The sequence below is a fragment of the Lactuca serriola genome, chromosome 4 (assembly GCF_051521515.1).
Source record: "Lactuca serriola cultivar US96UC23 chromosome 4, Lser_US96UC23_V15, whole genome shotgun sequence".
Lineage (NCBI taxonomy): Eukaryota > Viridiplantae > Streptophyta > Magnoliopsida > Asterales > Asteraceae > Lactuca > Lactuca serriola.
This window is the reverse complement of record NC_136411.1, coordinates 37096909-37110878: the sequence shown is the minus strand read 5'-3', so window position 1 is coordinate 37110878 and position 13970 is coordinate 37096909.

Genomic DNA, 13970 nt, shown 5'->3' with positions numbered 1-13970 from the left:
CGCAGGCGGCGAGGAGATGAAGAAGACCTAGTACCATTACATGTTGAGGGCTGACATCCGGGAGCATGTCAACTACTCAACCTGCCCGACGTTGGATTCCATGATTGCGAGGGCGAGAGAGATGGAGATTGATATAGAGCACCTTAGGAAGAGGAAGGTGGAGACTGCGCAGGTGACCACGGTTTCAGGGAAGAAACCTAAGGGATTCGACGCTAGGTCGAAGAAATAGGAGGGTCGGGGCCGCTGTGGGAAATACGACAAGTCGTATTAGGGGCTCTACAGGGCAGGGGGGTCGGGCTGCTACAAATGCGGAAAGACTGGGCATTTCAACAAGGATTGTACCGCCCTCCCCCATTATTCAGACATCAGAGTTGTTGTGTTTCCACAGATGTCCGTGGTGGAGCCAGATCCAACGACTTTGCGGATCACAGATGGCCGATAGGCCAAGACATAGGCTCCAACGGTGATGAGCCGAGCCTTCCAGATGACCGCTAAAGAGGCGCGTGCCGCACCAGATGTGGTGACAAGTATGATTTATTCTCCCTAACTTTTATTTCAAGTCGATTATGATATTTATGTGCCATGTTATGTGTTTTGTTTAGGATCGTTCCATGTGAATTATATTACAGTTCAGGTGTTGTTCGATTCGGGTGCTACCCGATTATTTGTCTCCCTTGCACTTTAAAACGCAAAAAAATAATTCTTTTGATTTGATTTCTTTAACTATTGATAAGAACTCAGAAGTCAAGTTTCATTTCAAGTAATTAATTATTTTGACAGCAAGAGGTTCCTGAGTCTTCGGGCATGTTGGATTGCCCTCTAGATGTCGAGATTATTGATGACCGATCAGTACGAGCATCAGAGGTTTTCAAAGATTGTGTTTTGAGGCTGTTCGAGGAGCTCTATCTGGTAGATTTGGTTCCCATACCATTACGTGGGAACACAGTTATCATCGGTATGGATTGGTTGAGCCCTAATGGGGCTGTGATCGACTGCAAGCAGCAGTTGGTACATGTTATGTGACATCCCCTAATTTCTCGGCCAGAAAAGACCGATTTAATTTATGCTTTTTAAAATAAAATCAGAGAAATCTTTTTAAAAGATGTTGCGGAATTGGTTCCCAAACAACATATGATAAAAGTTTATCAAAACTTTCTTTAAGAAATGTATAGTTTCATTTCATATCAAAACCTTGGGATGTCATGTTCCGATACAGATTAAAAGCATAAACAAGACATTATAAGCCTTTCAACAGTTATTTACAACTACTGGCCTATAATCCAAAAATCCCTCATTGTCCTCCGACTATGCTCGGGGTCCACTACCTGTAACATAAAAAGCTGAGTGGGTCAGGCTTGGGAGCTTGGTGAGCATATAGGGTTTTCAACCCACAATAATAATAAACTTACTAAGTTCATCAATCAACAATAACCCTGATTACCCGTTCCCGTTATCCTTACTTTATGTCCCTAAACACTTATCACAAGGGACCCAGCCTAAAGAATATCATCGGGATGGACACTACTGCTAAGGGGTTTCCCCAGCCATACATGTCCTAAAGGCAACCATGAGGGGGATGGAGTACAGCGAATGAACACTCTCAGTTCATTAACACCTACAGGTTGCGGACCTGCTAATGTTTCCCACTGGACTGTCTAGAAAGTCCGTGGTCGTCATCCAAACTCCGCTAGATGACTAGATCTCAAAACTCATTGAGGCCTCTACTCAATTTTATTTTATCACACATCACTATCTACCCATGTTCTACCCAACATATTTGTAGATAAAAATACTTATACAGTTTAAAACTTGTATAAAACGTCAACTCAACAGTCACCTCAAATAAACAATTAATATATATTTACACATAGCACGTATTATAAGGTAAATACTTCATATCTATGTGTAAAATGAAAGTGACTATACACTCACTTGATTTGGTGATAATCGGGCAGCAATTCGTTTCCTAAAACGATCGTTTCTAATAAAACTGGGAGTTTTATTGAGAAACCGGGCTTTGCAAAAGTCGGGCTTCGAAACCGAAAAGATAAATTTTCCGGGCTTCTCGAGCACTTCGTGGCGTATTCCGTGGCTTACAATCGATACCGGGGCTTTGCGGGATGTTAAGATGAAAGAAATATGGGTTTAGGGATTAAAATTGACAGTTTTACAAAGTATACCCGGAAGATCTCGCACCCTTCTATTTATAGGGGCAAGGCTTCTGATCGGATGGTCAGGAGGGAAGACACGCGTCGCAAATCTGAAGCTCGCAAGGGAGGTGGCTCGCACATGGTCTGGGCATGCGAGGGCTCGCTGGCAGTCTGTGATTGGACCGAGGCGTGTGTCCGAAGTTGGTTCTGGTGCGCAGGTGGTCAGCATGTGCGAGGGTCTCGGTGGCAGTCGCTGATTGGATCGCGGAGTCGTATCACACATGCGAGGCTCGGAGCTAGGGTGCGAGGTTCGGTCCATATGCGAGCCTCAGATTGGACCTCCCTTTGGTCAAATCAGAATTCGACACGTGGCTTCGCATGACTCAGCAGCTTCGGTGACTCAGCAGGACACGTGGCACTCTTTCAGCGAAGGTGACGTGGCAAAATGTGACTATGCGAATTTTCTCGATTTTCGCGCCAAAACTTCTAAAATCCATAACTTTCGCATACGAGCTCCGTTTTTGACGTTCTTTATATGCACACGTAGCTAAAATTACTCTCTACAACTTCCGTTGAGACTTCGTCGGCTAATTTTGATTTTAATTTTATATTATTATTTTTAACAGTCCGGGACAGGAAATCCGTTAAAAATTCATAACTTCTTCATCCGTCGTCCGTTTTCATCAGACTTTTTACCGCTGTGCTCCTAATGATGAGACCTTCAATTCTCGTTTAGGTTGTGTCGGCTAAAATTCGAGTTTTTAGTTGTCTACTGTTAAGCTGAAACTTCGAAAAATCATAACTTCCTCATACGAAGTCAGATTTGGGCGTTCTTTTTATCGAACTTCTCGGTTTAACGAATACTACGACTTTCGTTTAGATCACTAAGGCTAAAAAGTAGTTTATCGAAAACTCACTTTTTACGACATTCAGCACTGTGCCGGTTTTGTCGCGAAACTTCGACATGTCATAACTTCTTCGTTATAACTCGGATTTTGGTATTCCTTATATTCCCGAAATCCTTGTTTCGACCACTACAACTTTATGTAAAGATATCGGGCTTATCTCACACTTTAATTTTGACGCTTATTTTTATTCTTAATTAATTAAATCCTAATAATTAAGCGTAAAACACATAATTCACTTAAAATTCACATAATTCCTTTTCATTTCTTCTAAATGAGTTACAAAGGTTAACCTAGACCATTATGTCAATATTAATGCCTAGCCTAGAAACACGGGCTTTACATGTTAGGACCCTAAATGGGGGAAAGTTGGTGATTTGGGGCAAGATGCCACAACGTGGACCAACTTTGTGCTCAGCAGTGAGGGCTAGGCGCTACCTTCAACAGGGTTGCACCGGATATGTAGCCTACGTCATGGATACTCGGGATGCGGGCAAGGCGACTGTGAGCGATATGTCAGTGGTGCGAGAGTACCCAGATGTGTTTCCAGAGGAGTTGCCTGGGATACCTTCAGAGACGCAAGTTGAGTTTAGGATCGACCTGGTCCATGGTGTGGCTCCGATAGCTAAGGCACAGTATCGGTCGGCTCCTCCTGAGATGCAGGAGTTGTCTACACAACTACAGGAGCTGTTAGACAATAGGTTCATTAAACTGAGCATTTCACCTTGGGAGCCCCGATTCTGTTCGTAAAGAAGAAGGGCGGGTCGCATCGGATGTGTGTGGATTACCGGGAGTTGAATAAGGTAACGGTGAAGAACCGTTACACACTCTTGAGGATTGATGATCTATTCGACCTGTTGCAGGAAGCATCTTGGATTTCCAAGATAGATTTGCGTTCAGGCTACCATCAAATAAGGGTCAGAGATGAGGATGTACAGAAGACTGCTTTTTGGACTCGCAATGGCCACTACGAGTTCGTGGTGATGTCCTTCGGGCTCACCAATGCTCCTGACGCATTCATAGACCTCATGAACCGCGTATGCAGACCGATGCTGGATTGGTCTGTGATAGTTTTCATTTATGACATCTTGGTTTACTCCAAGACGCAGGAGCAGCATGAGGAGCACTTACGGGAGGTGTTGGATACCCTGAGGAGGAAGAGCTTGTATGCCAAGTTATCCAAGTGTGAGTTCTAGTTACGCGAGGTGTATTTTCTGGGGAACCTTGTCAACCAGAACGAGATTTTGGTCGATCCGGCCAGAGTAGAGGCCGTGATGAGATGGGAGGTTCTAATGTCTCCATATGAGATTCAGAGTTTTTTTGGATCGGCAGGCTATTACCGGAGATTCATTCAGGACTTCTCCAAGATAGCCGTACCCTTGACCCGGTTGACGAAGAAGGTTGTGGTCTTTCGCTTGGGGCCTGAGCAGCAGACAACGTTCGAGACACTAAGGCAGAGGTTGTGCGAGGCACCGATTCTAGCCCTGCAAGAGGGTATAGAGGATTTTGTAGTGTACTGCGATGTGTCTGTTTCAGGTTTGGGCACGATATTGATGCAGAGAGGGCATGACATCGCCTATGCTTCGAGGCAGTTGAAGCCTCACGAGGCGAACTATCCGACGCCTGATTTAGAGTTGGGGGCTATGGTTTTCGCCCTCAAGATTTGGCGGCATTACCTCTATGGGGTTCGTTGACCATCTACACGGACCACAAGAGTTTGAGGTATCTCAAGGATCAGCCAAATCTGAACGTGAGACAACATCGGTGGTTGGATGTGGTGAAGGATTATGATTGTGAGATCCTTTACCACCTGGGCAAGGCCAATATGGTGGCCGATGCCCTGAGCTGCAAGGCGGTAGCAACTCCGATACATGATATTTTTTCTGAGGATGACAATGATTACTCCACTTCTGGAGAAGATCCGAAAGACGCATGTAGAGGGCATGAAAGGAAGAGCGTCGAAAGTGTGAGCGGATCATAGGTCATGTGGCCTCTTTTGACTATGACAGTCGTGAGTTATTGAAACTGCATGGGAGGGTATGGGGCCCGTACTAGGGCGGAGTACGACATATTCTGATGGATGAGGCCCATAAGTCGAGGTTCTCTATCCATCCCGGGGCGACACAGATGTATCAGGATCTTCGCCCTGATTATTGGTGGCCCTGCATGAAATGGGATGTAGCATGGTATGTAGAGCGGTACTTAACCTGCAGGAAGGTCAAGGCCGAGAACTAGAGGCCACATGACAAGATGCAGCCATTAGATGTTCCCATGTGGAAATAGGAAGATATCACCATCGATTTCATTATGAAGCTTTCCAGGACCGCACGTGGAGTTGATTCGATATGGGTTATCGTGGATCGGTTGACCAAGAGTTCTCATTTTATCCCGATCCAGGAGAGTATATCGGCCGAGAAGTTGGCCAAGATTTACGTGTGTGAGGTGGTGGCACGGCATAGGGTGCCTATCTCGGTGGTGTCAGATCGAGACGTCCGTTTTACTTCCAGATTTTGGAAGCGGTTTCACGACGAGATGTGTACTCGTCTCCATTTCAGCAACGCTTTCCACCTACAGACGGATGGATTGAGTGAGAGGATGATACAAACTCTCGAGGACATGCTTCGTGCATGTGTTTTGGATTTCGGTGGCAGTTGGGATACGTATCTTTCGTTAGCTGAATTTTCGTATAACAACAGTTACCACGCAAGCATAGACCGACCTCCCTTTGAGATGCTCTATGGGAGGAAGTGTAGGACCCCAATATGCTGGGCCAAGGTCGGTGATAGAGTCATGGGGAATACCGAAGTAGTACTCAATACTACTGAGAGGATTCAGCAAGTCCGGAGCAGGTTCCAGACTACTCAGAGTCGGCAGAAGAGCTACGCCGACAAGAGGCGTTCAAATTTGGAGTTCTAGGTGGGCGACATGGTCCTCCTGAAGGTGTCACCTTGGAAAGGTGTCATCCGGTTTAGGAAGCGGGGCAAGTTGGGACCCAAGTACATCGGACCTTTTAGGGTTGCAACTCGGGTGGGCAAGGTGGAATATAGGTTGGATCTGCCAGCCGAACTTAGCCAGATTCACAACACCTTTCACGTCTCCCAGCTACGGAAGTGTCTGGTATACGATTCAGCAGTGGTACCTCTTGAGGATATTCAGGTTGATGACAGCTTGAACTACATCGAGCGACCAATAGCTATCCTCGATCGAAAGTCGAAGGATCTGAGGAACAAGAGGGTCAAGTTGGTGAAGGTGCAATGGCAGCACCGCAAGGGCTCAGAATGGACCTGTGAACCAGAGGATGAGATGAGGGAGCACTACCTCGAGCTTTTTCCAGCCGCAATAGCAGACTTCGTGGACGAAGTCTAAGATAAGTGGGGGAGATTTGTAGCGCCTGGTTCCTAGCACGTATTTTAAATATGAATTTTTGCATTTTTCTCTAGGACTCGGCGAGTTGGAGGCCCCAACTCGTCGAGTCAAGGTGGAACTTGGACGCGGGTGGAAGGACCTACTCGCCGAGTCGGATGCCCCGTCTCGACGAGTAGGCCTGTCTGGATGAAACCCTAATTTTAAGGGTTTGCACCCTATTTAAACACCTTAAGTGGCTTCCTTTACAGCCTCTAACACCCTCAGACCATCCTCATGAAAACCTAACCAAATTTTGAGTGTTCTTGAGCTCCTTATGCCATTTTGTGTGTGTTAGAAGCTTGGGAAGAAGGAGAAAGCTTGGGAGATCAAGAGAAGGCAAGTAGATCTAGAAGTTTTGGCACATTTCCAGCTTGCTTAAGGTAAAAAGCTTCAACCTTGGCCATTTATCTCTTATATCTCTAGTTAGGGCAACTTTTTACCTTTTCTAAGCTTTAGTAGAGCCATTTTCAGGATTTTGTGATTCTTAGGGGGTATAACTTCAGATCTTGAACCATTGAGGGTTCCCATGGCATAAAGGTGTCAACTTTATGGACATGGGAGTCCCATGCACCTTGTGGACCTCATTTTTGGGTCTTTTGGTCTTGAAGATCCATGCATGGACATAAAGTTTGTGACTTTACATGTAATATGGACCCTAGGAGGTTAGATCTGTGTTTCTGGATGCTTTAAGGCCGATTGAAATCGACTGAACAGTTTTGGACATAGAGGGACTCGGCGAGTCTAGGACTAAAAGTGTCAAGCTTGCATGAAGAAGGACTCGAAGAGTTCATGGGGAACTCGGCGAGTCAAGGACTACACGTCCCAACTAGCATGAAGGCGAACTCGACGAGTTAAAGGACAAACTCGCCGAGTCATGTGCAAAGGGTCTTGACTCTGTATGAAGGACAACTCGACGAGCTCTTGAAAGACTCGATGAGTAGGATTGAAACTTTTATAATTTGTGGATTATGGAACTAGACGAGTTGGTGGACCAACTCGACGAGTCGAGTCAATCAGATGTTGACTTTGACTAAAAGTTGACTTTGACCAAGGTGTTGACCTTGACTTTGACTGTGACCTGAGTTGACCCTTAAAAATGTTGGAATAGTGTCTAAGGCTGTAACTATATCCGGTTGTGCATGGTCCTTTTGGGTTGCCTTCACCATAGCAACTTGATAGGATGATTTAATAAGAGAGAGTAAATATTATTAATATATTATGGGAATAATATAATGAATAATATATTTGTTATTTGATTAATATAAGTCATAGAATTAATTAGAATTAATTTGGTGACTTAAAGAGATTAATTAAATAAAGGGGTATAAACTGTCAATTGTTTGATAGTTAAGCTTTAGACTGTAAATCCATTTGGATATACTGTGGACGAATTCTAAGAGGATTAGGATAGCTAAAATCGTCCATTAGAGTTATCTAGGAATGGATTTGGATAGCCTTAAGAGAAGATTATCTGATAGGGACTTATCTGTAATCCTTAAGGAGTCTACAAGTATAAATAGACCCCATGGCTGATGGAATTCGACACTTGACCTAAAGTAAGGAACCTCTGGTCGAAATTCCTCCCCTCTCCTCTCTCCTAAATCATTCTTCTTGCTTTGGTGTTTGTAAGCCATTAGAGGAGTGACATTTGTGACTCTAGAAGCTCCAAGACCTCAAGATCAACAAGGAACTCAAAGGTATGATTCTAGATCTGTTTCAATGTTGTTATTTAGCCTAATTAGTCATTAGAAGACTTGGATTCAAAGCATGTTTATTAGAAAGCCTAGATCCAAGCATTAGGGTTTTGCATGCGCACATAGGAAAGTTCTTATGGCTAAAACCCATCAGTGGTATCAGAGCCTAGCTTGGTTTTCTGTAAATTGTTGCTTGATTAACTGAAATAAACCTGCAAAATTCGATTTTTGGTTTCTGAGTCATGGACTCGGCGAGTCTCAAAGTGGACTCGGCGAGTAGGCCTGACTCGGCGAGTCCATTTGTGCACTCGGCGAGTCCAGGCGTCAGGAATGGCCAGATTCGGGATTTCTTTGTGTTTATCTTATCTTAACTTACCATAAACTAATTAGATCAATATTAATTCGTTTTTCTGATAAATATAACTATTATCTTGATCTAGTTAAAGGTAATTATCAACTAATTAAATATTTAATTTCCTTATATGATAATTAATTAATTATTTTGATTATTTTGGTAATTATCTTAAAAAGAAATCTTGAATAAATCAAATATAGATAATTAGGATATTAATTGTTAATTGAAATTATTTGTTATTTGATCCTCCATGTTTTAAATGTTTAAAACCTACCCTCATGTTTTGAAATTTACTTTTGTGATTAAAAGCTTTAATTTAGACAACTTAAATTTCAAGCCCTAGATTTTAAAAGTTTTAAAATACAACCCTATACTAATATGATATTACTAGAATAATATATATATATATATATATATATATATATATATATATATGTGTGTGTATAACTAAATGCTAGTCTTACCGTTAGTAGGCCTCATTCACGAAGCCAATCTATAAGGTGGGTATAAGGTTGCGGCCTATAAAATGGCGCTTAATGGGTGTACACTCACACCTACCGCTTGCTTGATTGGTGGAGGGTCGTTAGCCGAACGGGTAGGATAGGGCAACCTCATCCTCTCATTAAAAGTATAATAAGAAATATAAAGTAACTACACATATTTTAAAATTTCCCAATCCTAGTTACTTTAGGAAAAGTGAATTGATGCAATCCCATGAAATTACACTTTGCACCTTGCTAAGATGTTAGTGGAGCGTGTGTGGTTTACCGGCACACTAATTGGTTCTAAGCGAAGGTGGCAAAGGGTGATTCGTTGTTTATCATAGTTCGATGGAGCGTGTGTGGTTTACCGGCACATCGAATAGGTGATTGTTACAATGAAGGCGCCATGTGAATTTGCATGGTAATTCACACCCGCTTTGTGATCCTCGGCATCCCAGTCACAAACAAGAGGAGCATATCGAGATTTAAACATGCCATTGAATAGTTTCAATGAATCTCATCCGAACCTAGGAATTCTCAAAAACACTTAGGACTAATAGTTTAAGTTTCGTAATGGAGAATTAGTGAATCGTCATTCACTTACCTTCAATTTATTTGCATGTTAGATTACGGCATCCCTTTTCTAGTATGTGAATGTTATTGTTGGATCCTAGCCCTAATTCTCTTATCGGGTGATAATTAGGGATTCTAATTCTAATCTATCTTTGTCCTTTTCTAATTGTAGATGTCGAACGCAAACAACGCTGCTGCTAGTTCTTTCACATTGATGAGCCTTTGCCAAAAGGTCACCTTCGATGGAACGAACTTTAGCGAATGGATAAGATACATTCGCACCATTGCTCGCTATGAGGACAAAGAGTATGTCCTTGATGAGAAGCTCGAGAAAATCAACACCGAAATCGCTACTCCAGCCGAAATCACCGCATTTGAAACTCATGAGCGAGATGCAACGAAGGTACATTGCATCATGATCGCCACCATGAACTCCGAATTCCAAAAGTCCTACGAGGACATGTACCCGTACAAGATGCACCAAGACTTATTGGAGAGGTATCACCAAAACGCGAGACAAGAGAGGTACGAGATTTTCACTAACATGATTTCCGCGAAGATGGGTCATGGAGAATCTCTTACCGTGCACTTGCAAAAGATGCAAAGGTATGTCGAACGCCTTCGCAAGTTAAATGTTGACTTCGGTGAGGATTTGGCGATCGACATGGTGCTTCACTCTTTGCCTCCGATGTACAATCAATTTAGGATGACCTACCACATGAACAAAGAAGAGGTCACCCTAAGCAAGCTCCAAGGTCTCTTGAGGGTTGCTGAGAGCAACTTCAAAGACAAGTCTGTTGCACCTACTCCCAATCCGCCCGCTGCTCCTGTCTTGGCTATTGGACAAGGGAAGGGAAAGAAGAGGAAAGCTTCATCGAAGAACTATCGCAAGGTGAAAGCCCGAGATGGTGCCTCTTCTAGTGGGACCAAAGTTGATCCCGCCAAGCCCTGCTCTAACCCGAAGGAGGCAGAGTGCCACCACTGCCACAAGATAGGACATTGGAAGAGAAGCTGCCCGGATTACCTGCAAGCAATCAAAGAAGGAAAGATCAAGCCATCTTTCGCATGTATATATACAATCAAATCTAACGATTCTAATCATGCTATTTCTTGGGTTCTTGATACCGGTTGTGGTTATCACATTTGTTCTAATGTGCAGGGACTAAGAAGAAGTAGGGATGTGGAGCAAGGAAGGATCAATCTAATCATGGGGAACAGAAGATCGTCGCCTGTGACCAAGATTGGAGTGTATTCCTTAGTGCTTAGGAATAGTTTAGTTTTAGATTTGAACAATTGTTGCTATTCGCCAGAAATGGCAAGAAACATCATTTCATTTCATGGTTTATATAGACAAGGATTTAGATTTTCTTTTAATAATGAGAATGGTTCTATTTTGGCTTATCTAAATGGTGTCTTTTACTTTGAAGCTATACCATGTAATGGAATATATGAAACTGTTATGATTGTTGATGACTTTGGAAATGATGTTTTGAATATTGATTCTTCCACTAGTATGGATAAAGCATCCTTGTGGCATTGTCGTCTTGGACATGTCAACAAGAAACGCATAGCCCAACTCCAAAAGGATGGAGTGTTGGAGTCATTCGACCTTAGGGAAGATGACACATGCGAGTCTTGTTTGCTTGGAAAGATGACTAAGTCGCCCTTCACGAGTACTTGTGAAAGGGGCGAGGGTCTATTGGACCTAATACATACCGATGTATGTGGACCGTTTAGATCAACCACGAAGGATGGGAACCGCTTCTATGTGACTTTTACCGATGACTATAGTAGATATGGGTATATCTACTTAATCAAGCAAAAGTCAGACACCTTTGAAAAGTTCAAAGAGTTCAAGAATGAAGTGGAGAATCAATTGGGCAGGAAAATCAAGATGTTTCGATCCGATCGAGGAGGAGAGTACCTAAGTCTTGAATTCCACGATTATCTCAAGGAGTGTGGAATAGTTTCGCAATTGACGCCTCCTAGGACACCGCAGTTGAATGGTGTGGCAGAAAGGCGTAATCGAACCTTATTGGATATGGTTCGCTCTATGATGAGTCGTGCTTCACTACCAATCTCTTTTTGGGGGTATGCCTTAGAGACTGCCGCCCATATCCTTAACCGAGTCCCTACTAAGAAGGTTGCCAAAACACCTCACGAGATGTGGACAGGGAAAGCTCCCTCGTTGGCACATATCAAGGTTTGGGGTTGCGAGGCTTTCGTAAGACGAGATACTCACGACAAGCTTGAACCTCGAAGTGAGCGATGTATTTTCATCGGCTACCCGCAGACATCCTTTGGATATCTCTTCTATAGACCAAAGGACAATGTTGTCTTCGTTGCGAGGAGAGGAGTTTTCCGAGAGCGAGAACTCATAAGCCAAGGAGACAGTGGGAGGCAAATCGAACTTGAAGAGATTCAAGAGTCGATGGATGAAGGAACCTCTACCGCTGGCACTCAACCCGAGGAGGAAACTCCGGTTGAACCAATTGACGAATCCTTACCTCTTAGACATTCCGATAGAGTTAGAGTTCATCCCTAGTTTTATGGCTTTCATATTACTACCGAAGGGGACACGTATATTAGTGATGGTACACTAGTAAATCTTGATGAACCTAATAGCTACAAGGAAGCCATGGCAGGCCCGGAGTCTGTAAAGTGGAAAGAGGCAATGGATAGCGAGATCCAATCCATGTATGATAACCAAGTTTGGAATTTGGTTGATTACGTGCCCGGACGTAAGACCGTTGGGTGCAAATGGATCTTCAAGAAGAAGACCGACGTGGATGGGAACGTACACACATATAAAGCGCGATTGGTCGCGAAGGGCTTTACTCAAACTCCCGGAGTTGACTATGATGAGACCTTCTCACCAGTTGCGAAGATTAAATCTATTAGAGTGATGTTAGCAATTGCCGCATTTCATGATTATGAGATTTGGCAAATGGATGTCAAGACCGCTTTCCTTAACGGAAAGTTGGCTGAGGATGTTTACATGGCTCAGCCAGAGGGGTTTATGGATCCGAAGCATCCGGATAGAGTGTGTAAGCTTGAGAAGTCCATTTATGGACTTAAGCAAGCATCTCGCAGATGGAATCTTTGTTTCGATGAGAAAGTCAAAGAGTTTGGATTTGTACGAAGCGAAGACGAATCTTGTGTATATGTCAAAGCCAGTGGGAGTATAGTAAGCTTCCTCGTTCTATATGTCGATGACATATTACTCATAGGAAACGACATCCCGACTCTGCAGGAGGTAAAGTCCTGGCTCGGGAAGTGTTTCGCTATGAAGGACCTCGGAGAGGCTTCTTACATTTTGGGAATAAGGATAGTAAGAGAAAGAAGTAAGAGACTAATTGGACTTAGTCAGAATACTTACTTAGAGAAAGTACTAAAACGTTTTAGTATGGAAAACTCAAAGAAGGGAGAACTACCGATACAAAGTAATGCCAAGTTGAGTAAGACTCAAAGTCCGAGTACCGAAGCTGAGATAGCAGAAATGAGCCGAGTACCATACGCTTCCGCAGTTGGCTCAATCATGTACGCTATGACTTGTACTCGACCTGATGTAGCCTTCGCTTTGAGCATGGTTAGCAGATATCAAGGGAATCCTGGCAAAGCACATTGGATTGCGGTGAAGAATATCCTTAAGTACCTTCGGAGGACGAAGGAATGGTTCTTAGTCCTCGGAGGAAGTGATGACTTGAAGGTGCGAGGGTATAGTGACGCCAGTTTTCAAACCGACAGGGACAACTACCGTTCGCAGTCGGGCTGGGTCTTTACCCTAAATGGAGGAGCAGTGACATGGAAAAGTTCCAAGCAGGAAACCGTAGCTGATTCAACGTGCGAATCAGAGTACATTGCAGCGAGCGAAGCGTCGAAGGAGGCAATATGGCTAAAGAACTTCATCGGTGATCTTGGAGTCGTACCTGCCATAAAGGAGCCGATGGAGATTTTCTGTGATAACGAAGGTGCGGTTGCCTTAACCAAGGAACCGAGGGATCATGGTAGATCAAGACATATCGACAGAAAGTATCACTTTATTAGACATCGTGTAGAAGAAGGACAACTCGTGGTTAAGAGGATATCATCAGAAGATAACCCAGAAGATCCGCTTACGAAGGGACTGAGTAGGGTTAAGCACTTGCAGCATGCTAGGAGTATTGGGCTGAAGGATGATATTAGCATAGATTAGATAGTATTAGAAACGTGTAATAGATAAATATAATTGACATTTTGATGATTAAATAAAGGAGTTTTATTTATGAGTAATGTTACTATCTTATGTTAATTATTTAGCTATTGTTTCTCTTTGCATGTTTTGACTTCCAGAATAATTGAAATTATTAGGAATAATAGAATTGTTCAAATGGTCCACAATCGTTCATATATTGGAAGTAGATATG